At 43.2% G+C, this 25,716-nt stretch overlaps 1 protein-coding gene across 8 annotated transcripts in view; it reads right to left on the bottom strand.

The window, feature by feature from the left end:
- TOX2 (TOX high mobility group box family member 2) overlaps positions 1-25,716 on the bottom strand; it is a 257,961-nt gene that overhangs the window by 189,975 nt on the left and 42,270 nt on the right. The window contains exon 1 of one of the 8 annotated variants that reach the window (XM_039499256.1): positions 24,518-24,752. The exons of the other annotated variants lie outside the window; for them this stretch is intronic. The gene's annotated coding sequence lies outside the window, so the exon portion shown is untranslated. Of the gene's footprint in view, positions 1-24,517; positions 24,753-25,716 lie in introns of those variants that run through there. 8 annotated transcript variants of the gene reach the window in all.

Genomic DNA, 25,716 nt, shown 5'->3' with positions numbered 1-25,716 from the left:
CACCCTAAGCTCAGGTTGTGTAGCCATGACCATCGCCTAGGGTGACCAGATGTCCTGATTTTATAGGCACAGTCCCGATTTTTGGGTCTTTTTCTTATATAGGCTCCTATTACCCCCCACCCCCGTCCCAATTTTTCACACTTGCTATCTGGTCACCTTACCATCACCTGACAGCTGTTTGGTGGCCCCAGCCCATTTCCTTGAGTTCATATTACAGCGGCCCCTCCCGCACTGGCACAACATGGCAACAGGGATGGGTCAATTCCTTTGCCTATTTTCAGACCACCGTAGGTTTGGAAGTTCAGTGCTACATTGAAGAGGACTGTGTTTGTGTTCTACAAAGGAACAAAGAGGGGTATACAGAAAAATACTAATGAAAAATAGATACAGTGTCTACAGCCATCACGAACTATCCACTGGAGACAGCCAAGCTTCTAACCCCAGCATAGAGTACTTGCTTCCCTTTATAGCTGGAAAATCACATATGGATAACTTGCATCAGCACTAGCAGAACAGGTTTAAACTGCATGAGGACACGGTCTGTCCTGTTTGGGGAACCCAGAAGCAACATACGAGGTTTGCAAACTCCTGGGCCTAAAACTGACTTACCCTCAGGATTTGCACCCACTTGAAGGCAGAGGCCTTAGCATACATTAGATTAAAGCCCTCCAACTTCATCGGCCACAGCCATTGCTATCTGGCTGCCTTGATGGGCCGGGGTGAATGGGACATGGACCTGGCCGATGCCCTCACTTCTGGAGATGATCCCTCCAAAGCACAGATGAGGAATAGTGATGGTGTAGTTGTAGAGGGACTTACAGGGCTACTGTCCATGCTGTATCAACGCTCTCAAATCTGGCCCTGACTTTAGCTATGGGAGTAGGGCCAGCGAAGTCAATGGATCTACTTAAATCACATACTTGAGTGCTTGCTCAATTATGAGGATGTATTTACTGAAAGGCATTTCTATGGAATTCCTCAGCGCTGAGTATTTGAGGCCCTTCACGTTAAGGAATTTCGGTTTCCAGGGCTGTGTACTTGGCACTTTTCACTCGCACTGTATTTATTTTAAAATGTCAACTGTGATCTCCTCCACTCAGCGAAGGGCAGGAGGCCCGTGACTGGTTTTTAAAGCGACATTGTTCTTTAAGTCTTCCTGCCAAGCAGGATAGATAACACTGTAACCAACTCCCTCCATGGTCTTAGCCTGGCCTACTGAAAAGTCTGCAGGAGCTGGCCACTCCAGCTAGGTTGGGTTGGCAGGTTGTCATGAGGAGAGTCAGCAGCCCAGAGAAGAGGGGGTGATTTGTTTCTTGTAAGAGAGGTAATGGATATCAGTGTTCTACTGAACACAGTTGAGTTATGAACTGTGCATGTAAAGCTTATCTAGCCTTTTCTGGACCTTCCTTGGCATTGAGTTTTTACTGGAGATATCTAATGTAAGGCTAGGTTTTCAAAAGCAGCAGCCTGAAGTTTAAGCTCCTAAATCCACATTTAGGCACATGCCTGATTTTCAAAAGTGATGCACCTCCAACAGCTCCCACGTCAGCAGGGTCTATTCAGTGGTCAACACTCTTGGAAATCAGGCCTATATGTGAACTTGGCTTTCAAAATCTTGGCCTAAGAGTCTAATGTATAGTACACCTAATAAATGCAGGGAGCAGCACAGCACAGGACAGTTACATTAAGAAATGAATATCTCCTGTTCTTCACATTTGTTTTCCTCCAAGTGTATGATACAAGAAGTTCTCAGTAAAGACCTATACTGCACTGTTGGAAGAAAATGCATCAGAGGAAGCATGAAACTGTATGGCCGTGCCTTGGGGGTGGGGGCTTTTAAAGCTATAGTTTGACCTAGAAAGTTTTTCTAGGTCATTTGCACTTGGCATCTATGCGCCTGACCTACTAAATCTAACACAATAAAATTATAGAGTTCATTTCTGCCGGTCAGTGTCAGATCATTCATAAATTCAGATGCAATATTTACAAAACCACTATTCATATATTCATAAAAAAGGTCTTATTAGGGTCCTTCTGGAGGGGAGTTATTTGCCCTGTTCTGCATTGATTCATGCTGACAAAGAGAAGTTTAAAAGCTGCTTTGTCAAGTTAAAGTCCAACCTTTAAATTTTCTCAGATTCCTTATTCCCAAATCACACAGGATTTATGATTGTGCTACCACTGAAAACTGCATTGTCAACATTCTCCATAATAGTCCTTTTGCCAAATACAAAGGGGAAATGGGAAACACATCTAGGACTAGCTCCTCTTGCTGACATCAGTGCAATCTACTGAAGTCAATGTGGTTATACTGGTGAAGTGAGAGAGAAGGTGACCTGTAGTTGACTGTATAAACTAGGCTGGCATAGACATTTCTATTGCAAAAATGCACACACAAAAATCTTATAATTTCCCATATGTTTTATTCTTTAAGTGCCACCACAGCCCATCTACGGGATTCAGACATGGACTTGCTTAGAGGAAGGAAATCTAAGGCCTTATCTACATTAAAGGGAAAAGTCGATCTAAGCTACGGAATTTGAGTTATGTGAATATTGTAAGTCAAATTGACGTAGTTTAGATCTATTTACCATGGGATCCACACTATGCAACGTCGACGGGAGACCGCTCTCCCGTCGACTCCCCTTACTCTTTTCGATCAGGTGGAGGACAGGAGTCGCCAGGAGAGTGATCGGCAGTCGATTTAGCAGGACTTCACTAGTCCCGCTAAATCGATCGCTGATGCATCGATCGCCGCAGTGTCGATCCTCCAGTAAGCGTAGACAAGCCCTGAAAAGAGGCATTGACTCAGAGAACATACATGTTGCCCCATCATTCAGTTTGTTCCCACACCATTGACGTGTCCAGTGGAAAAGACAACAAATGTAACTTGACCACTCTGTTACAGAACACTGCAGTGGTGAGATCTAATACTGACAGGGAGGGAGGCTGCATTTTGTGACTGTAGGTCTGACTTCAGGCTTGGAAAGATTAGATTTTTACTGGTAAATGTCACTATGTGTCAGTTTCACCATACACACACAAACCCATGAAAAAATATTTCCACTGACAACAGAAATTTACAGACAGAACGTCAGAAAAAATGCTGCTTTGGAACTTAGAGAGTTTGATTTAAGAAAATTTACTTTGTATATTTTGACATGTGCTGTTGACAATTTGTCTTTGGCTTTTTGATTCTCACTGTCTACAGTCATTAAATAATTATCATCTGACACCCTCTCATAATTACCCACAACTCTAAAAATTTAAAATACATAAAAATTGGATAAAATGTTTAAAAATAAACATTGATATTATTTGTCACAATTACAAAATAAAAATTGAATTTCTGCCAAGTCTATTCATGTTTTATGCATCTGCCTGTTCTATCAGGATGTTCCAATTCCTGACACCAAAGAGTTTTCTTAAATCAAAATCAATATTTATTAAGTTTATCTACCCTTGTTTATTAAAGGAATGCTCATGAAAGGTGTTATTTGGCATATCTATCTAGGTATTCATATGGCCTGCATCACCATAGTTGCTGAGCTTCTTACACTCACTAATGGCTTTTATCTTCACAGCACCCCTGAGAAGTATTATCCCAATTTTACAGATGGGGAAGTGCAGTATAGAGATTACGTGACCTACCCGTGGTCACGCAGGAAGCACATGGTTGAGCTGGTACTTAAACCCAAATCTCCTGAATCCTGGTTCAGTGTGTTACCACTAAAGCATCCTTCCTCTGCAGCCTAGAGTTGGCTGTAAATATCATTCAACAGATGGGTGTGCTGACCCACAACCATCTCCAACAAGGCTACATCAAGTACACATTTTCAAGTGACTTAAAGGCTGAAGTGCCTAAATCCCATTGACTTTCAGTGAGGCTTAAGCTCTGAAGTGTCTAAGTCCCTTTTGAAATGGGATTTAGGCACTTTGGAATATTTTATGCTACATGATTTGCTCGATGTCACACACAAGTCAGTGACAGAGCTGGGAGGAGAATCCAGGAGTACCGATGCCCCATCCACTCTCCTTCCACAGGTTAATTTATTGGAGCTGGTTGAAAAACAGAGAGCATGTTTTGTGAAAAGTTTTCAATTTTTTCATAATTTTTTTTTAGACACTTAGAATTAAAAAAAAATGATCAGCTTTATAGTTGCATACAAAATTGAGGCTTTAAAAAGAAAAAAATAAACCAAAAGAGAAACCAAAAAATTAACCAAGTTCCCCCCAAAATGTTAAAGCCCAAAAATAAATAAATTTAGAAAATTCCCAATACAGGACATCAACATATCCAGGGGAAAAAATGCAAAATTTTCTACAGCTTTAAAATGCATCAACATTCACCCATGAACCTTCTCATGTTTCCATCCTTCTACTCACTACTTTTGCTAATTAACTATCGTTCTTAATTATGCTGGTGGATCTCGTCCAGCCAACCCTCTGCTCCAACTTGATGTCCTATGGGGGTGGGGGGAGAGGGAGGGGAAATGAGCAGGGCGAATTGATAGCAGCCTCCTTAGCTCCAGAGCAATGAACTGGGAGGCCACCGGCAGGTGTTTTGCTTTCACTAAGGCCCAAGGAGGCGTATCAGGGTCATGAGACAGACAGTAGAGGAAGTGTGTATTCATCCACAGAGATTACCCTCAATTAGCAGCACAGGAACTAGGAAAAGGCACTGTGGTGGGGGGAAGCAGCTATGCAAAAGGTCCCCCTACCTTTGCACTAATCCCAAGCTCTCTTTTCCTTTCCCCTCCCAGGAGCTGCAGCACACACAGCAAGGTAACAATTCAACTCCAGGGACTTGCTTGACAGGGAGCAAATCCAGCCCCTCCTCCAGAGCTATGGAGGGTGCACAATGGGGAGCTGGAGGTAGGGTGGTGCACAGAGGGTTTGCATCCTGTTTGTGGTACAGAGTCCTCATCTGTGCAGCAGCAGACAAGGCACAGCCAGGAGGGGCCAGGCCACAAGTGTAGCCTATGTGTGGATCCTTCCATTTCCACCTCCAGTGGAGGGAACAAGCATGCACCTCCTCTGAACAGGTAGAGAGGATTGCTCCTTCCCTGCTATCCTGCACATCTCCCCCAACACCTGACCCAGCCACTCAACACAGGCACCAAGGGCAGGACTTGAACCCATGTACATGAACCATTCGGTGGACAGAGATAGGAAAGGCATAGAGCCAATGTATTGGTGCCACAGCACAGGGGCCCGGGAGATGTGCGAGGGAGGGAAGGGGGAAAATGGACAGGATTCCTTCCCCCTCCCAGCCGGTAACCACACTTGACTGCAATTGCACGTGTATAACAGTGTAACTAGGAATCGCACCAGTAGGAGAACACTGGCAAAGCTATAGCAAGTCCTGCTGCTCACTCGCCACATTCCTTGCAGTCCCTCCAGAAGTGCGATGCCTGGCCAGGGCACAATGCCGCTCCCTACTATCACTCAGGGGCTGAGCTTATTACTCCTGCACCCCACAAATGCAGCTCCCATGCCAAAGAAGTTTAACTGAGCTACTATATTGGGCCATCACAAAACAGGCAAACCGCATGTTGCAGTTGAAGGCTCTATGGCTAAAATGGATGCAGAAATCAAACTTTGGAAATCAGGAATTGTGCAGACAGCACTCTTTGAGCTCAGCTTTAGTGTGGGAATAAATAAGGTATTTCCCAGTCCATCACAGCAATTTCAAATCCTAGAGTGGCACCTTATCCTGTATGCTACCACAGCAGGACAGCAAGGTCCCCTGGACCAGAGAGCATTCTAGAGGCAGGGTCTATTTGTTAGGCTCCTCAGGAAGTGTAAATCAAACTCCTTAATCAGATTTACCAGTAAATAAGATTATTCCCCCTCTTGGGTCCTAAAGTGTTTCTGGGCAAAAGTGATTTCCACTGAATTCTACTCATCCTAGCTTTGGGATTCACTCTAGGCTCCCAGCCCTTCTAGCCTGCATGTTTTACTTAGATTTCAATGATGCCTATTCAAAAAGCTTTTTCTCTTCCAAATTTGTTCATAAGTGTTGAAGATGGAGAATCCTCCTCAATCTGAATCTACAGAGAGCAGCAGAAATTATTCTGGCTGTGTGTGCTGGATGGTACAACAGGCTTAGACTCTGTTTCAGCTGAACTCCAGTACACAGATGAAGGATTTGCTGATTTGAATTTGTATTATAAAGATCCAAGTGTCCTAGAGAAGTAATGCTGCTTAATTTTTACTGCTTGACTGCTCTCTCTCGTTCTGAACAGAGTACTCTACCTGTTTCCCTTGACAAATGTCCCCATGCAATCCTCTAAAGCTATGCAGACAGCACCCTCCCTCCACTGCTAATTACAGGCTTCATTGTGCTAGATAATTCAGCACAAGTGAGGCTGAAGGGGCAGTAATGTATTGCCAGACCGTGTTTCGCTGTTGCCTACAATACAGAGAAATTAATCATCATCTTTGTTTCTGTGCATGGGGATGGACACTTCAGTGTTCATGTGAAAGTAAAGCAGATTTGGAGCCTCAAAATGAAACACAATGAAGCTCAGAAGCAACAGAAACCTTGCAGCACCTGTTTATGTATATATAGTCCTTGTGAACTGTACTGCGGGAAGGGCAGCCAGCACATCCCTCGGCCCATGCCGCTTCCCGCAGCCCTCATTGGCCTGGAGCAGCGAACCACAGCCAGTGGGAGCCGCAATCGGCCGAACATGCAGATGCGGTAGGTAAACAAACCGGTTCGGATCGCCAGGGGCTTTTCCTGAACAAGCGGCGGCCGGACTTGGAGAAGCACTGCTTTAGAGCACTGAAGCTTTGTCTATATTCAGAGTTGTCCCTGGTTAACTAATGTGAGATTCTTAAATTCATTTAGTTAAATTGTTGCAAACTAGAGCGTGAATCCTCTTAATCCAATTTAAACTTTTATAATGATATGGTTTAAATTTGTTAATGAATACATTTAAGCTTAATCAACATAAACCTGGTTTAAACAGAATTATGATTTTCCATACTGTGTTTTGCACTGGTTTAACTAAATCAGTTTTTGAAACAATTTAAAGTTAGAACAGTGCCTTGAATATAGACAAGCCTAAAGCAGTCATGGGGAAAGACGTAAAGTTTACTAATTAGAAACTGACCAAGAGACAGAACACAGTGTAGGAACAAATAGTCAATTGGCAAGATGGAGGGAGCTTAACTGTGGGGTGCCCTCAGGCACTCTACTAAGTCCAGTGTTGTTACTGCATTTAGAAACAGGGGTAAGCAGTGCGGTGGCAAATTTGCAGAGGATACAACAACATTATTTAGGTTAGTCAAGTCCAAAGAAGACTCAGAAACTTCAGAAAGCTCTGACCAAGCTGATGAGTGGGAAACACAATGGCAAAGGAAATTCAATGTTGACAAACCACCTTGCATCTTTTTTGATGAGATTACAGGATTGGTTGATCAAGAGAACAGTGTTGATGTAATATACTTAGACTTCCATAAGGCACTTGACTTGGTGCGGCATGACATTTTGATTAAAAAACTAGAATGATATAAAATTAACTTGCTCCCATTAAATAGATTAGAAGTTGGCTGGCTGGTCTGAAAACGTAATTGTAAACAGGGAATTGTCATCAAACAAGTGTGTTCCTAATGAGGTGCCATAGAGGGGCCCTGTGCAATTTAACATTTTTATGAATGATCTGGAAGAAAACATAAAATCATCACTGGTAAGGTTTGCAGATGACATAAAAATTGGGGGAATGATAAACAATGAAGGGGACAGATCACTGACACAGAGAGACCAAGATTGCTTGGTAAGCTGGGCATAGGCAAACAATATGCATTTTAATACAGCTAAATGTAAATGTATACATCGAGGAACAAAAAATATAGGCCTTACTTACACAATGGGGGACTCTATCCTGTGGCCCTGAAAAATATTTGGATGTTCAGCTTTACATGAGCTCCCAGTGAGATACTGTGGCCAAAAGTGCCAATGCGATCCTTGGCTACATAAACAGGGGAATCTCAAATTAGGAGTAGAAAGATTATTTTACCTCTATATTCAGCACTCGTGCAACTGCTGCTGGAATACTATGTCCAGTTCTGTGCCCACAATTCAAGAAGAACACTGACAAACTAGAGAGGGTTCAGAGAATTGCCACAAGAATAATTAAAGGATTACAAATACCTGCCTTATACTGATTGAGCTCCTTGAGTCTATCTATTTAGCTTAACAAAGAGAAGGTTAAGAGGTGACTCGATTAAAGTCTTAATTATCTACATGGGGAACAAATACTTGATAATGGGTTCTTCAATCTGACAAAGAAAGGTATAACACCATCTAATGGCTGGATGTTGAAACTAGAGAAATTCAGACTGGAAATATGGCGCACATTTTTAACAGTGAGAGTAACTGATCATTGTGACAATTTACCAAGCGTCGCAGCAGATTCTCTGTCGCTGACAATTTTTAAACCATGATTGGATATTTTCCTAAAAGATCTGATCTAGGAATGATTTTGGGGCAATTCTGTGGCCTGCATTTTATAGGAGGTCAGACTAGATAATCGCAATGGTCCCTTCTGGCCTCTGAGTTTATGAAATCTATGAAAACTAATGCACTTTGGAAGAAATCATTTGAACTACTTATAATCCTTACTAAATTAACTGTCAACACTGAAAGAAAAGACCAGTGTGTCACTGTCAACCACTCCATGAAAACCTCCACTCAGAGTATACCAACAGCCAAAAACGAACAAAATCTATAAAGAATGGAATAGGAAATAATACTAGAAATATTATAATGCCATTATCCAAATCAATGGCACACCCTCACCTGGAACACTATGTTCAGTTCTGGTAACCCTGTCTGAAAAAAAGAAACAACAGAAATGTGCATGGGGTGAGATTCCGAGAACTGAAAGGACTGGGGCTGCTTAGTTGAGAAAGGAGATGAGTAAGATAGCCATCATAGAGGTATATAAACTAATGTATAGTATAAGAGAAAGTGAATTTAATGTTCTTAGTCATCATCCCATCACAATGTCAGAAGTGGAGAACATCTAATAAAATTAAAAGGGAACCAATCTAAAAGTGATAAAAAGGAAAAACACAGTATAATTAGCACATGGAACTCACCACCACAAGTCATCACTGAGACTAAGATCTTAGTAAGATTCAAACAATCATTAGAAATTTACATGGATATGAGAATATTTATTGTTATATTAAAGAGGATAAAAAACCATAAGGGATACAACTTCTCATGCTTCATGGCACTAACCACCCACTAACATATGGGGATTCAGAAGGACTTGCCCTAATGTCTCATCCTTCACCTTAGTCCTAAAGCATCCATTACTGGCTGCTGCTGAACAAAGACTCCTTCCAATGTTTAATAAGATGTAAATCGCCATTTCCATGCAGATTTGCATCTCTGCCTCCCTTGAATCCAAAGAATGTTTCCCTTGGCTCCTATGTGACACAGCCACACACGCAGACATTTGGCTAGAACCCCACCTAAATATTGGGATGCACCCAGCTGTTTTGGCCCAGAGTGATAACGAACACAATGCAGACTATGAGTCCAGCATTTGGATGGGAAACTATTCTGTGGCATTCAAAATCTGAGCTCTATTACCACATATACTATGGAATCCCTGTGTGCCCCAGAAAAGTCACTTCTTTTCCTCGGTGTCTGTTTCCCCCAGCTGTAAAAGGGAGACAATACATACCTACCTAAAAAGATTTTGAGATTCTCTGGTGAGGCTATGAGGTTTTACTTACAATCTGCAAACAAAATTGTAACCTATGAAGTCCTACAATTTCTATTTCACACCTCCAAATAATCGGTTTTGTAATATTGATGCATTTCTCACACAGGGCTGGGTCAGAACTGCCCTGAGTCATAGTGAAACAAATCAGGGCTCAGATTACAGAAAGCAGAATTACACACTATGCCAAACCAAGAAGTCTCAAAGTGGAAAATAAAAACCAGGAGGAAAATAAAGGAGGGTAAATTCATCCCTGGCATACCTGACTTTAATGCAGTTACACCAGGGATGAATTTGGCTCATAATAGTCTTCCCAAAGGAAGGCAGTGTCTTCAGGAAGGCACATTACAGTGAATTGAAAAGGACAAGGAACCAAGACATGGAGAAGTGCAAACTAGTGTCAGTGAGGCCCTATTCAGCTCCAGTTCATGGGGCCTATATGGTACTGTGGCTTCTCTCCCCCTGAAGTTTGCTCCTTTGTAGCATGCAAAGCTTGGGGAAATGGAGAGCCTCCTTTGTAGCATGCGGTATGTAGGCCTCAAAAAACAAAATGTGCCGCGTCTGACAGCTTTTCATTGGCCTGTGTAAAATGCATTTGTGAATCTGGATAGAGCTGTGCTCGCATCACAAAACCACCCTAGCACTTTAGTGGTAACTGGCCCATTAGTTTGCAGCCCCAGCCGAGGTACTAAGGACTGAATGGATCATGGAATCTGAGATCCGCAGTCCTGCAAAGCCAGGACTGGGGCGCACTGGTGGGCTTGGTACGGAAGATGTTCACCCTCCTGTTATGTCAAGCTGTTCCTGTTCGGTGGTGACACAGAGGAATCCAGTCTCACACACTTTATATTTTCAGTTTATTTCACTGTTTTTACACAAAGCAATGTGAGAGGGCAGTGGGAGGTGGTTAGCGGGAGAGGGGAGAAAGCGGGAATCTGTGTCCCCAAAGCGGGTAAAGACAACAAGGGAAAGCAGTAGCCTGCCCCAACTGGACAAGTACAAAGTATAAAATGTATCCCACACTCCTAAATATCCTCAAAAAATGGGCTGCATAAGAGAGGAACTCCAGTCACCTCTAACTCACATGGCCAGAGCTTAGCAGCGGGTTATCAGAGGTCTCCAAGAGTTGAGCTTTGGGGCTCAGATTTTGTAGTTTGAGCTATCTTTTAAAAACATTCCCCGATATTTTATGCAGCAAGAGGCTCTTCTCCGTTATCAAGAAGGCAGGTCATATCTTTCACCAGCAAACAAACGGAACGGCTATGAAAGCAATTACACTTCCATTTCTTACAGCATCATAGGATATGGTGACACTTCAAGAAAACGTGTGTTAACGTGGGTTAGCTAACCTGCATGAGCTAACTTGGGTTCAAATTGCAGCAAAGACATGGCAGCTTATTTTAACTCGTGATAGCAGCTCAAGTTCAAGCCTATAGGGCAGCCTGAGGTCAAACTCATGCTGCTAAACCAGGTTAAAATAAATTCCTGTGTCCTGGCTGCTATTTTAACCTGAACTGGCTAATGCAGGTTAGCTAAACCGAGTTACACACAGCTTTTTTTTTTTGCCCTGTAGACACTTACTCAGAGAGGTGGGTGGCCTGTAATCATGTCTTAGAGAGACGTTCCCTTTAAACGTCTGTCCTGATAATGCAGCTGGGAAGGTTCCCAGATTTTATTGCACTTCCTCACTGTGTAGGTTTGCTTGTTTGTTTCTTCCATCCAACTTGCTGTGTATTATTATTTGTATTTCAGTGGCAACTCTAGAGGCCCCAGCTGAGATCAGGAACTCACTGTGCTAGGGACTATGCAAACAAACAGCCCAAGATGTTCCCTACTGCAAAGAGTTTACAATTCAATCCCGGAGGGGGGGGGGGGGTGGAGAGAAAGGACACACAACACACAAGCAGAGAGAGCACATTTCAGTTCCTATATTTTCTAGGGAAATTAATTCAGAACAGGAGTGATAATGAGGTGAGAGTTCCAGAGGATAAGGGCCCAGCATGCTTTACACTCAAAAAAGCAGCTCCAACACCACTGATCTCAAGTGCTTGGGCTGGAAGGAAGGGAAGCAGGGCAGCAAGCAATTTCTCAGGTATCAGAGAGTGGCCTAATACTATTAAGGCCTTATAGACATTTTAAGGTGCAAGCACTGGACAACATGCAGCTGGTGTAGACTTTATGTAAGATCCTGAGTATCGCATGATTTTGTGGCTTTGGTCACAAGCGTGATCCACCGCTGGTGCAGAACTGTGATGCACAATATCAGTTTCATTTTGAAATGTATGTCGCTGGCCATTATGGCTGCAAAGGGTAACCTTCAAAATACAAATTAAATGTAAACTGCAATGCTATGTGAGCCTGCAGTTAGCCTGGAGTAAGAGCGCATAGAAGGGCGAACTGTTTTCACTCAAAGCAATGGGGTATTAACACAGAGTCTAATGACAACTGGAGTGGCCACATTGTTAACCCTTCTGCTGCTGGTAACTTTCCAGGCCCATTCAGCTCCTGTGCTTTATCAACGTTGCTGGATGCATCAAAGAACATTGGAGTGGGAGAGGCAGTGGGGCAGCCAATCATTAGCTGGGGTGAGGAGCAAAGACTTTCTAGCCCTATCGCCAAGCAAAACATCTAGTTACCTTGCTTAACGGGTAAGGGGAAAAAGAGAAGCATCTACACCCTACTGACAAAAGGCAAAACCTCCTGAGAGACAAAACCGCAACCGCTCCCCATCTTCCTGGGTAACAACACCCCAACTGGCCCCTCTGTGGCTACCGCAATCTTGAGCTTCCATTTCAGCACTTCATACAACGCAATGATGAGCTTTAATTACAAAAGTCTTAACACTCTAGAAAAATGAAAATTGGGGAGCAACAGGAAATTAATTGAAGTGGATATCAGAATCAATACCAAGAGATGCCTTAGTGATGGTGTTACTAACGGCCATATCAAATCCAGGAAAAGCCTCCAGTTTTGAATACACTGCGACCTGCTGCAGAATTCCCAGCCTGCCACCAAATATAGCTCCAGCTTTCTGTAAAGGCCTTAATTTAAGCAGTTTCTTGAGTTTTTGAATAGGTAGTTCCATTTGAATCTGAATGTTAAAAAAAAAAAAATTGTTTTGAATGAAAAGCCCCAAGTTAAGACCCCATCCAACCCTGCAGCAGGTGAAAACAAAGCCCCACCAAGCACCTTTCCAAAGAGACTGCCATTCATATGTTATTTAAGAGTGACTGAAAATACCAACCGATAAACTCCCCTGCAGGATTCAAAGAACAATATATTCCATACCGCAGTGATGTGGCCAAGAATATATTTGCAGTGCAGGAACACTGCAGCAGCAGTAGCAACAGAAACCCTTGCAAGACTAAATGAGGTTATTTTGGCAGCAGAGCGGATGTAGCAAACAAGCCACTTTAACTGAATATGGTAAACAGAGATGGAGTGATTATAGCAAGAGTGAATGTAATACGGTTCTGAGTTACTTTGTATTGCCTCAACTGACCACAATATCTGATAAAACCAATGGAAAAAGTTCTGGTTTCCTCTCACATATAATTGATTATCTTAATGCAATCTACAGTTTTCACACACACAAAAAAACCTGAAGTTCAGTTAGTGGGTGATGCTGACAGAAATAACACACAGCAATGGCGTTTATTTTTGTTTTGGTTCGTGGGCTCACAACTGAGGGATGGACAGCTATCACCTGAAATAACCAACTTGGAAGGTATGTGGGTTTTTTGGTGTTTTGTTTTTTATTTTAAAACATGTATTGGTGATGATCCATACATGACCAGCACAGATCATGGCTTTTTAAAAGACATTGAGGGTGTTTTCCCCTGGGCGAACACCGTACGTTGCTCTCCATTCATCAGATCTACCTCCAGGCTGTGTTCCTTGACAAAGAAAGCCTGTCTGATTTGCAAAGATGATGTTAATATGCCAGCGGAATGTGACCAGCCTGCCAGAGCTGGGAGACAAAATTATGCCCCTTTCATGCCCCTGCCCCGAAGGTAATGGATCCACCACTGTCCCGCTGTGCAGGGAGTTGGGCAAAACATGGAGGGCACACCTCACCCACACCACCAGAGTAGGGCTTTTGGGAACAGAATGGGCCCAAAGAGAACAGAGCCACGGATCCAGGATCCTGCCTATCCTACATTCAACTCCCCCTGTAGGGGCACATGTGGCTGCCACAGAGCGACCCCCTTGTGCTCCCCAGCCTAAGAGGGGATTTCAAAGCACTGTCTACCGCAGAAACCCACTGCATTAAGTTTGTACTTAGATTTTCAGAAAGCCTTTGACAAGGTCCCTCACCAAAGGCTCTTAAGCAAAGTCAGCTGTCATGGGATAAGAGGGAAGGTCCTCTCATGGGTTGGTATCTGGCTAAAAGATACGAAAAAAAGGATAGGAATAAATGGTCAGTTTTCAGAATGGAGAGAGGTAAATAGTAGTGTCCCCCAGGGGTCTGTACTGGGCCCAGTCCTAGTCAACACATTCATAAATGATCTGGAAAATGGGATAAACAATGAGGTGGCAAAATTTGCAGAGGATACAAAACTACTCACGATAGTTAAGTACCAAGCAGATTGCAAAGAGCTACAAAAGGATCTCACAAAACTGGGTGACTGGGCAACAAAATGACAGATGAAATTCAATGTTGATAAATGCAAAGTTATGCACCTTGGAAAACATAATCTCAACTATACATATAAAATGATGGGGTCTAAATTAGCTGTTACCACTCAAGAAAGATCTTGGAGTCATTGTGGATAGTTCTCTGAAATCATCCACTCAATGTGCAATGGCAGTAAAAAAAGTGAACATAATGTTGGGAATCATTATGAAAGGGATAGGTAATAAGACAGAAAATATCATATTGGCTCTATATAAATCCATGGTAGGCTATAACAGGGTTAAAAAAATAAATATGTTGAGGATAGGTCCATGAATGACTATTAGTGAGGATGGGCAGGGATGGCATCCATAGCCTCTGTTTGCCAGAATCTGGGAATGGCCGACAGGGAATGGATCACTTGATGATTACCTGTTCTGTTCATTCCCCCATTGGCCACTGTTGGAAGACAGGATACTGGGTTAGATGGACCTTTGGTCTGACCCAGTATGACCGTTCTTATGTTTGCACAGAAGAGATAATCTGGCCCTGAAATGAAATCCACCTGTGGTTGCAAACATACAGGCTGTCATTGGGGAGAGCTATTGACCTTTGGTATCAAAAGCACAAGCCCCCAAAGCCTGGGATAGAGAAAAACAGTAAGTAGTAGGCTCTCATTCTCTCTGCGGAGCAGCTGCCAGAGGAAAACATAATCATGCTCACTCGGCCAGCATATTAGACATGAACACATGATTCTAGATGGGCTTGCCTCACGTTTCTAACATATATGCACAAACAGTCTGACATGACCTGCACTTGAGAGAGCTAGAATGAAATATTACAGGTGTCTCCTGTCTCCACAGCACCCAGCTTGGTTTTCAGGAGTTTGTTAAGAAACAGCACGCACACACACACACCCCCCTCTCTCAGGATACAGAGCAGCACACACACACACCTCTCTCAGGATACTGCATTTCCGGATGGACCTTTCAAACTCAAGCTGAAATTCAGAGATTCATTTGCTGGCTCAATTCATAACCCAGGGAAATGGGAGAAAGTGGATTTCATTACTAGAAATTAATGAACAAAATTACAGTGGTTCACGCCATCAGAAAGAGAAACCAACAAGAAGAACAGTCTGCACTTGAAATGTCTGAGTAATTACTCTGAATATAAATGCATGGACTGTGAATTGGACACACTCCACCTGCGCTGCTAGGCAGATGAGCGTCAGCAAGGCTCTGTTCTCACTGGCATTGTTCATCCAATGTGCCTTCTAGAATAGAACAAGGATAGCAGGAGTGCAGGAGAGAAGCTGGATGCCCAGATACTGGCCAAGGAATGTAGTCTACACGTTTAAACACAGACATGCAGCCACTGGGATCCTATGCACAGACCCCACCCCAATCCCACAAACTATTCCTGTTCTCAGGAGGACCAATTTGGTTGAAGGGATTGTTCACAAGACTAGTATCAGCCATGTTGTGGGCACACCTTTACACTGACTGGGCAGGTTACTGGAGCTCCCATTTGTCATAACGGGGCACTGTGTCTATTCCCAGGTCCCTGCCACAGCATGGCCCAAATGCTCTCCATTTTTGGAACCATGATTTCTGCTTGTAGCCTCTACTTATGCCCCCAAAATAATATGCAGTGGGCCAGCTTGTGGACTGACGCCCAGGCCATAAAATCCGCTGATTTCATCACAGTGCAGAATTTGCCACCCTGTCTATGAATCTCATTATACCATATTGGGGTATAATCTTCCCTCAGTTCAAACACATGCTCCACCCCTGACATCTCTCCCTCCTTACTAGGCATTATGGTCTTGTATTCACAGAAGAATTTTGCACAGACAAGAGTGAAAGAAGAAAACTGATCCACTGATCTAAGTGCTGGGATACAATAATTCTAATCCCAACTCTAACACTGGCTTCTCCTCTGAACTTGGTCAATTCATTTAGCTGCTCTGCCTCAGAGTGCCCACTGAGAAAACAGGAGACAATAATCCTCACCTCCCTCACAGCATGGGTTACATGGGCAACTGGTCACAGTTAGCGTTCTCCGTGATGGAGAGTGCTACATGACAGCAAGTATCAGCCTGTAGCAGTAGGTGAGTCTGAGCAACTGTGGCTGATGGAGAATCAGGAAGCACCACTCGTATCACACTGTGTTCCATTGCCAAATAATTCTCAGCTGCACATCCATAACCACCAACATCTGAGTCAATGGAGAACTCTTCAGACTGCACAGAATGGGTATGCTCCTGGATACAGAAGACTCCACAATGCCTTGGCCTAGCTGGGACGTATAAAGGAGAAATGGGGCTGGAAGAGGAAAGGAAAGCTAGGAGTGTGAAGAAAGAGCAGGATGGCAGTAGAAAAGGAGACAAAGGTGCCCCAGAGAGGATATGGGAACCCCAGTACATTCACTAATGTCCCACACCTGGAACCAGCTCTGGAGGACTGTCACTGTGCTGATAGGGTAAGTGGAGCTGTAGTGTACGAGTGTCACCTCTCCAAGGAAGGAACCTGCAAATGAAGAGTTTAGCTTCTGTATCTGGAGTCACACACACTGCTCACTACAGACAGAAGGAACTGCACTGTAACCAAAATAAACCGGGGCCAAATGCACTGTGTGGGTGCTAAATTGCACCAAAGATGGGTTTGGCTCAGGGATGCCAGAAAAATCTTTGTGATGTAAGATTGGAACTATAAAACAACAACAGAGATTCTTGTTTGAAATTCATTTACTTACAGACAGCACATAGCAGAACCTGTGATTAATATTTTCCTCCTGGTGCACACAACATGACAAAACAATAATTAATGAAATATTAAACTGAATCAGAATTACCACAAGTGTAAAAATATTGTTTCCTTCCACCCCTGTTCCCATTATTCCTCAGAGAGGTGAGAGGTGGGTAACAATGTGTTTGAAGACTGTTGAATTTCCCTTAACTAGCTGCCTTCAACACTCTTCATAATTGCATTAATTAATCGATATGAACATGTGTCAGGATTCTAGCTCAAGCTTCTGTTTTACCAGGCACATTTCTGAAGCAGGGAAACAAATGGCAGGTACAGGAATGGGATGATACTAGAAGGAAACAACACTTCCACAGCTGTGTGAATGACCTTGACAACACGGCAAACTCTGATTTGCATGAACTAAACATTATATGGGAAAAGATTTATAATGGCTGGCAGTGCTGCCTGAAACACTACACCCTGCTGGCACACATGAAGTGATTCCTGCTGACTCCCTGGTGTATGTGGGTTGTCACTCAACACAGGCATATGGGAGGTGAAAGGCTTTCTAGAAAGAGGGGTTCTAGAGCAGGGTTTGTCAAACTGGGGTCGCTGCTTGTGTAGGGAAAGCCCTTGGCGGGCCAGGCCTTTGTGTTTACCTTCCCCGTCTGCAGGTCCAGTCAATCGCGGCTCCCACTGGCCGCAGATCGCTGCTCTGGGCCAATGGGAGCTGCTTGAAACGGTGCGGGCCGAGGGACATACTGGGTGCCACTTCCAGCAGCTCCCATTGGCCCGGAGCAGCGATCCGCGGCCAGTGGGAGCCGCGATCGGCCGGACCTGCGGATGGAGCAGGTAAACAAACCAGCCCAGCCCACCAGGGGCTTTCCCTACACAAGCGGCGACCCCAGTTTGAGAAACCCTGATCTAGAGTGTAGGCTGAGCATGCTGGACAGAGGAGGTGAAGTGCAGCTAAGCCTGAGGAGAAGACTTAAGCTGAACTTTATGTTGTTTTTTACTGCTGTTTCCTGTGTTAATAAGCCAAAGGTCCAGAAGTGGGTGAGTCTGAACTCTACTCCCATCTTCTCCTATTTCAGAAAGGGCCACACTTCCTAATGTCATATCCTCTAATGCTCTGCAGTTCAGTGTAATTTTCCTTCTTTCCCTCCCTCCAATGCTTTGGGAGAAAACCAACTGTCCATTTTTCACTTTACTTCTCACACCAGAGGCACAAATAATTAGTCAAAGGACCCTGTTTTAAGTAATCACTCAAAGGGGCAGCAAAAGCCAGCCAACTAACAGAAGCAGTTCTTTAAATAATGGCTAGGAAAAATTACTTAGAGATACATCAGTTAAGACAGGGAGCTGACTCTTGAGGGTGGGGTCTTTAGTGTAGGTTTCACTGCACACAGTAGCAGAGACACACACAAATAATTCCCAAGGTCCAACAGTAAAATCCCTGCAGTGTGCTGAGGGCCAGCCAGTCATCTGTCTAACGAGGATCATGGGGCAGGCATATCAGACACCCCTCCCCAACAAACACATCTGTCCAAACTGAAGATACACCCACTGAGTTTATTAGTAACTCCTCTGCACCTAGCATTTTACGTGCAGGAGCTGGCTTCAATAGGAAATGCATTAAAATTAGTCAGTTTCCTTTTGCAGTTAGCCTCCACTGCTGGGGCTCTGCGGTGGCCAAGGATTTAGGCGGCTATACAGCTCTCCAAAGGCCCCATGAAATGAACAGGAGACATTCCACTGAACTGACAAAGGATTGGCCCTCGGTGAGAGAAGCGCTTCGCGGAATGGAACATGCTAGGCCTGCGAGCCACCTGTGCAGGGCTTCTGTAAAGTGTGTATTAAACTATAGCAGCCCGCAAGATGTTTCCAAATTATACATCAGAGTAGCAACTGTTGCTTGTGCTCAGAAGGAGATGTCACTGAACAAGAAAAAGATGAAATAACGTTGCTTTGACCTGGAAATAAGGCTCTTTTTAAAAACAAAAACATACAATTTAGGTTTTACAAAGAAAAGTTTAACAGAAACAAATATTCTGTGTTTGAATGATATTTCTTACATTTCATTTTTCTCTGTAGCTCTCCAGCACAACCACATCGCGCTAGCGCAATGAAACCAGAAAGTGAAACTGTCCCCACACACACACAAACTGAATCGTGTCAGATTCCAAGACACTTTAGAGTCCTATTCCCTTCTCTTTATGAACACACAGCTTCCACTGAAGTTAAATGGAATCCCATAGACATAGAGACAGACCCTGCAATTGAGTCATCTGCACAGGCAGAGTCCTGCACCGAGGCAGAGTCCACTGAAGTCAATGAGGCTTGGTGCAGGCAAAGGCATCCATCTGCTTGAATCCAGTAGCAGGATTTGGCCAAGAGGTGAGAACAGACACTCCCCATGTCAGAAGCAACCTATGGAACCTAGGCCAAGGTCAGTGGCTGAAGTTTCAGAAATGTGCCCAAAAAAGTAACAGAAATTACCCTTTGAGGAACGTCAGCGCCTTGAGATTCAAATGGTGATATGATAAGTAAGAATACCTGTGATGGATTTCAGTATTGAATTGCCAGGGTATCTTCACTGTATAACACAATCAGATGTGCAACAGACTCGATCCATTAATATAAATGGTGCCATGTGACAGTACAGCAGCTACTGCACCTGCCCAGCTGTACACTAAATTCACTTAATTTATTTAGATTTATACATACACAGAGAGTGAGTGAGAGAGAGAAATGTGTATCTATTCATATGCTCTAGGCACCTTTGGTATACCTAAAAATACAACAAAAATATATCTAAAGTACACCAGTACAATTCACTACCAAGACCACCAGCAAAGAGACCACTCAAAAACTCCCAACTGCCTCTCTCTTTGACACCAATCATAGCATGTTGCTACCCGGTATCCTATGTCAATTTAAGGTTTGTCCACTAGAACACTAAAAATGTTTATTTCCTGTAAGTGTATTTTCCAGCTCCTCACTTTAACTCCATAATAAATATAGGGAGGGGGGAAGCTTAACTTGGTCCCCTGCACCCCATGTAAATAGAAATAGCTCCTGAATAATACTCTGATCAGTGCATTTCAGTGTAACAGTTTGAATTTTTGCTAATGGCTGAAAAATTAATATAGTATGATAGATCAAGAACAAAACTGTCTAATTTGTAGATGTGAAAATTAAGTAAACATTCCCAACAACATTCACGGTCCAATAAGTGCATAACTTTGATTCCAGTCCTATGCCAAGTTAATCAAATATGCCACCACACTCTACATTCCATGACCCCTTTAAAATCCAGCTCTGGTCCGAGATGCCTCACAAGGTGTGTTTTTACTTATTAAGCAAGTAAAGTTTCTGGTATATTTCCTCTGCTGGAAGAGTGCTTTGCTTCCACTGATTAGCGACCAACTGCTCAGAGAGTATCCAATACAAGAACAAAGGAAAATTGGAGGAAGAGAAAGGATTTTATAAAAACATATTAATTAAGACTACAAAAATGCATCAGCGTTCTAGTAGCTGAAGGACTAACCTACTAGCCAGAAATGGATACAAAAGATGAGATGACAACAGAACAAGAAACAAAGCCCCAGCGAAAAGACCACCATTCCTACACGCCTGTCCTTAAAGGATTTCAAGCAGGGTGCTGTGCTTTGATCAGAGGCTCCAGCTCTCTTAGCAACCCTACCTATTCAGTGTCTATTGAACATGAAACCCCTTCTAGATGCTAGAAGGTAAGAAGGAACTTTCACCCTTTCCCCACACCACTCCAGAGTCTCCTGACTGTCAGGGTATTGATCTCTGCTACACTCCTCCACTATCCTCCTGGCAGGTACCAAGGTCGGGGAGTATGAATAGCTATTACTCCGTACCTCTCCAACCTTCTAGGGTTTTCTTGGGTCTTGTTGCTCAGTGAATAGCTCCAATATCTGACTCTGCTGTTTCTCAGAGCTTTGGCTAGAAGCAGAAGAATGAAATTAACCTGAATCTTGTAGCTCTGCTCTGGGCAAAGAGCTCTGAAATTAACCAGGGCACTGGAATCCTCTGTGTGAAGACTCAGGAAGAGAACACGCTCAGCACTTTAGAAGGTAGCTTTCACATCTCTCGATTTTTCAAGCCCAGCAATTAAAACACTTAGAAGACAGTTTCCTCTATCTTCAGAGCCTCAAGATTTACTGTATCTGTTACTTGAATTCAATGTATGACTTGTCCTACCAGACATTATGTAATGAGGTTTTTGTGGTCCACAGCACTATTCTTTACTGATCCTCTTGTTGATACAGTCATCAGCAAGGATCAAGATGCAAATGTGTTTAGAAGAGCTTTGGATAATTTTCTTCATGTACTACGAAAACTGACAAGCTACTAAAAATCCCTACATTAGTATGCAAGAATAATAATGATCTTACATCCTTAAGGACCCTAAATTCTATGAATTGTGCTGTAGGAACTGATACACCCACCAGTGAAGTACAGTACCTTTAAGAGGGTGTGCAGTGACTGTTTAAAACCACACAATGGCACTACACAACGGGGTAGGAGGCAGAAGGAGAGAAACAAAGGATCAGTTTAGAGAAACAGACTGCATTTCCCCAAAGGGAATCTGGGCAAGACACCAAGGCTAACCCTCCTACAAATGTACCATGGCATCTTTAATCACCACAAGGGGCCAGGACTTCTGTTTTACATACAAACTGAAAGACACCATTCCAGCTGCACAGTGCCCCATAATGCATGAGCATGTTTTCAGTACCAACTCAAAGGAAAGAGTAGTAAATCACCGCTTTTGAGCAGCAGCTGGGTTTTCCCTGAAGGCATCCCACCTCTGTCTCAAACCCACTCTTCCTTCTGAGCTGAGCAGATCACAAATCAAGGTCATATGGCTACAGAAAAACACAGGGCAACGTTTTCAAAATGTGGGTGCCCAAGATAGGCACCTAAAGCTATACTAAAGCACTGAACTAAATTTGATCAGATTTTCACAAGTGCTAAAAACATGCAACTGCCATCACCTTGCAGGTGGAGCTTAGCACCTTTGGAAACCAGATCAAACTTACATAGATGCCTGAACATTGAGTTAGATGCCTAAAAGCCAACTTTTTTAGTTTGAAATTCACTAGCAGCTTTACTGTCTGAATGACCACAGAACTACAAGGGCCAAATTTTACTTAAATTACAATATTCTACCCATGTAAGGCTGGGCATTCTGGCCAGTTGCAAATGATATGGGGCCTGATTTTCAGAAGAACTGAACACCCAAAACTCCAACTGAAGTCAATAGAAGCTGTCAGGGCTAAATATCTCTGGGAATCAGGCCGAAGTTGAACAGTAGCTGATGGGGACTTTTAGGACCTAGCTTAGTGATTGGTTTCCACCACCCTTTTTTGCGCCTGTAAATTTTTGAAGTTAATTTTGTGCCTGCAATGGTTTCCAGGCCCAATTAATATAATTTAGTCATGCTAGAAACTGACAGTCAGTGCAAATCCACTGATATTCATTTTGGCCATAAATAACCAGGGGTACAAAACTGTGGGTCAGTTTTTAAAAATGTTGCCTTCAGTATTACATAATGCACAATGTTGTAATAAAATCTTGCACTGGTATACAGTAATACCTTTCTGTTGATAATTCCAAAGCACTTTATAAACATAAAAATTAATTAAGCCACTCAGCTTCACTATTGAGTAGGTAACTGATCTTTGTGTTGAGTTAATTATTATTGGACCCATTTTACAGGGAACTAAGGCACTGATGGTTGAAGCAAATGGGCCCAGGGTGCCCAGCTGGTCAGAGGCAGAGCTGAAAAGAGTGCAGAAGTCTTAGCCCCCAGTCCCAGTCACTAGCCCAGACTCGTTCCCCTTAAGATGGGAAGAATAACAATCATAGTAATTTTCCACTCTTTGAAAACAAAATCATGCTAATACTTTTTAGCTGCAGGAAGTAACTGAGCCAATAGTTATTTGATTAAAACAAGAAACACAACAACATACTCTGCAATCCTTGGACATGATTGCTCGAACCAATGTAGTTAGTGTCAGGTGATAAATCATATGCCCTTTAACTTGTGTATCACAGCTGCATGCACTGCACTACTGAAGGTAATAGCTATAACCAAGATTTCTACTGACAGATGATAAATCAGGTGCCCTTTAACTTGTGTGTATCAATTGCAAATTTAGTTAATTAGAAATTCATGCTCACTTCTTTTTATGTATTATTTCCCAGTTGATTTACATGAGCTGTCATATTTGACTACTTCCCACAATTAAGGTTCTCAGAAGCTGAACAAGCATATACGTATGGTGCACAGAACTTCACTGGAGAGCTTGGAGTCCTCTGGTGTTTTACAAGCTAGGGAAGTTATCAGCTCTGCAGAGAAAGGATCAGTAGTTATCTTGCAGTCAGACAATAGTGACTAAAATGTTCCATACAACAGGGGAAGTTGCTCTCCTGTAAGCGAGCCATGAATGCCAGAGAATAACACAGCTATGGAGCATAGGCACTAGCCTCAGTGTTACCAGTAAAAACTGAAGTTTCTTTAAAATCAATGCACTTACTGATGCCTGGAGGAACACAGAATGGATAACACCAGGAGCTTGATGCTCCAGAGGAAAGTAACAAAAATAAATGATAATGTACCTCATCAATTTTGCAATGCTGAACAAAGAGGCAGTGATCAATTTGCACCCTATAGTATGAATGTGGACCACGCACTTTTTAGTATGTGTCATACCCAACAATTATTGTACATAAAAAAGTTACACCGATCTTTCAAAGACACAGCCAGAACATTTAAGTTAATGACCCTACTGCAGCAGGGAGTTCTACAGGCTGCCTAAATGCTATGGGTGAAAGTCACACCTCCAGCACTAAACCTGAAATGGAATTCACTTATTCAACCCACAGGCTGGGGTCATGGGGTTGTCACGACTTCCCTGAGGCCACTACCCCAAGCAGAGGCTGGAATAGCAGCCATACCACTCCATACCTCTTCACAGGGCGATAGGGCTGCTGGATCTGGTAACTGTGTAACAAGTTAACTGCTCCCAGCCTGTCCCTGAACCTATGCATGCCTGCTGCCTGCAGCCAGGTCAGAGGCCCCCTGAGAAGTTGTCCTACCCACAAACCACACACCCCAAAAAAAACCAACCTCACCACAGACCTATTCCCCTTTCTTTCAGGTGAATTTCCCCCAGGGTAAGAACACATTTCTGGTTAACAGTTCTAATTTTACCAGCCTATGAATCAAATTCAGCCCTGAAACAGCAGACAGAGATTAAAGCATTGCCTATTTGGGCCTATGAAACCAACAGGTGACTCACAGAGTAAGGTACTACATAAATTGAGCAAGTGTGGCAAACTCCAATCCTTTGTGAATATATCCATACCTGCCTGCTGGCATCCCAGACAGAGAACTGTGCACCACAATTCAGAAGCAAACCACATGCTTGACACAAACTCAGAAGTTCTTAGTCCTCCAGGCTAAGACATGAGGGTTTACTTTTTTCTGTGTTTGGACTGAAGACAAAACTTGGTAACTATTTCAACTGGTCTCTCAAAAACATACACAGCAGAGACAATGCCATGGAACAAAGACTGCCATGGCATTCTGCATGCTCAGCAAAACCCTCCCCTCCTGGCCATACACAGCCTGATCCAGTTGAGCTCTCACATTCCCCAACCACCTACGGTCATTTCCACAACCACCACCTCCAAAAGAATTTCTCTTTGTAACTAACTGACTTGCCCAGTAATTTTTCCATGTGGTGGAATGTCACACTGCATCAGATTAGCACCTGGAGGCTCCAGCTGAGATCAGAGCCCTGCTGTGCCACACCCTTCAGTCCTCTTTCCTTCCCTGCCATGGGAGATTTGCTTCTGTAGAGACTGCAGGATTTGGCTTGTTGGGCCTGACCCAAAAGCCCAGTGAAATTAACAGAAAGCAGTCATTGACTTCAATGAGTTTTGGATCTACTGTGAACAATGGGATCTGACTTCTAACGAGTACAGGGTAAGACCAGTACCTGCTCTCACACTGTACTACAGTAGAGCCAGAAGCATCATGCTTTATTTACCTTATGACAAGGGGCACTGTGTAGAATTTCTGTGATTGGATCAGTAACAAGGAATTTAAAAAAAACAAAACAAAACAGGACATTCTTTTTAAAGGATCCTTTAACAAAAACTGGGATTTCTCATACTATACTATAGCTGTACACCTCATGGGTACAATCTGTTAAATCAAAATGGCCGAGAACTTAAAATCTGGGCAGTAAGAAACTGAGGAACCCAATGATGATTCATCCTGGTGATATTCTGAACAAAAAGAGCCTCCACCCATGCTAACTTCCATGGCTCAGTTTCCCCATCAGCGAAGAGGAATCGCACTATTTATCTACCACATGGGAAGGTTACAAGGATCAGTTAATGGTTATCAACACATTGTGACAGTAAGTGATATACAGGCCTGATTCAAAGACCACTGGAGTCAACTGGACGTTTTCCATCATAATGTAAAAAAATGAAAGTATTCACTGGTGAATAGAACAGACATGTTTAAAAGCAGAAAACTTTACATGAGGGCAAG

Source organism: Mauremys reevesii, linkage group 13 (genome assembly GCF_016161935.1).
Source record: "Mauremys reevesii isolate NIE-2019 linkage group 13, ASM1616193v1, whole genome shotgun sequence".
NCBI classification, from domain to species: Eukaryota; Metazoa; Chordata; order Testudines; family Geoemydidae; genus Mauremys; species Mauremys reevesii.
Note: the sequence above shows the minus strand (reverse complement) of the source record. Positions and strands in the feature narration are given on the sequence as shown.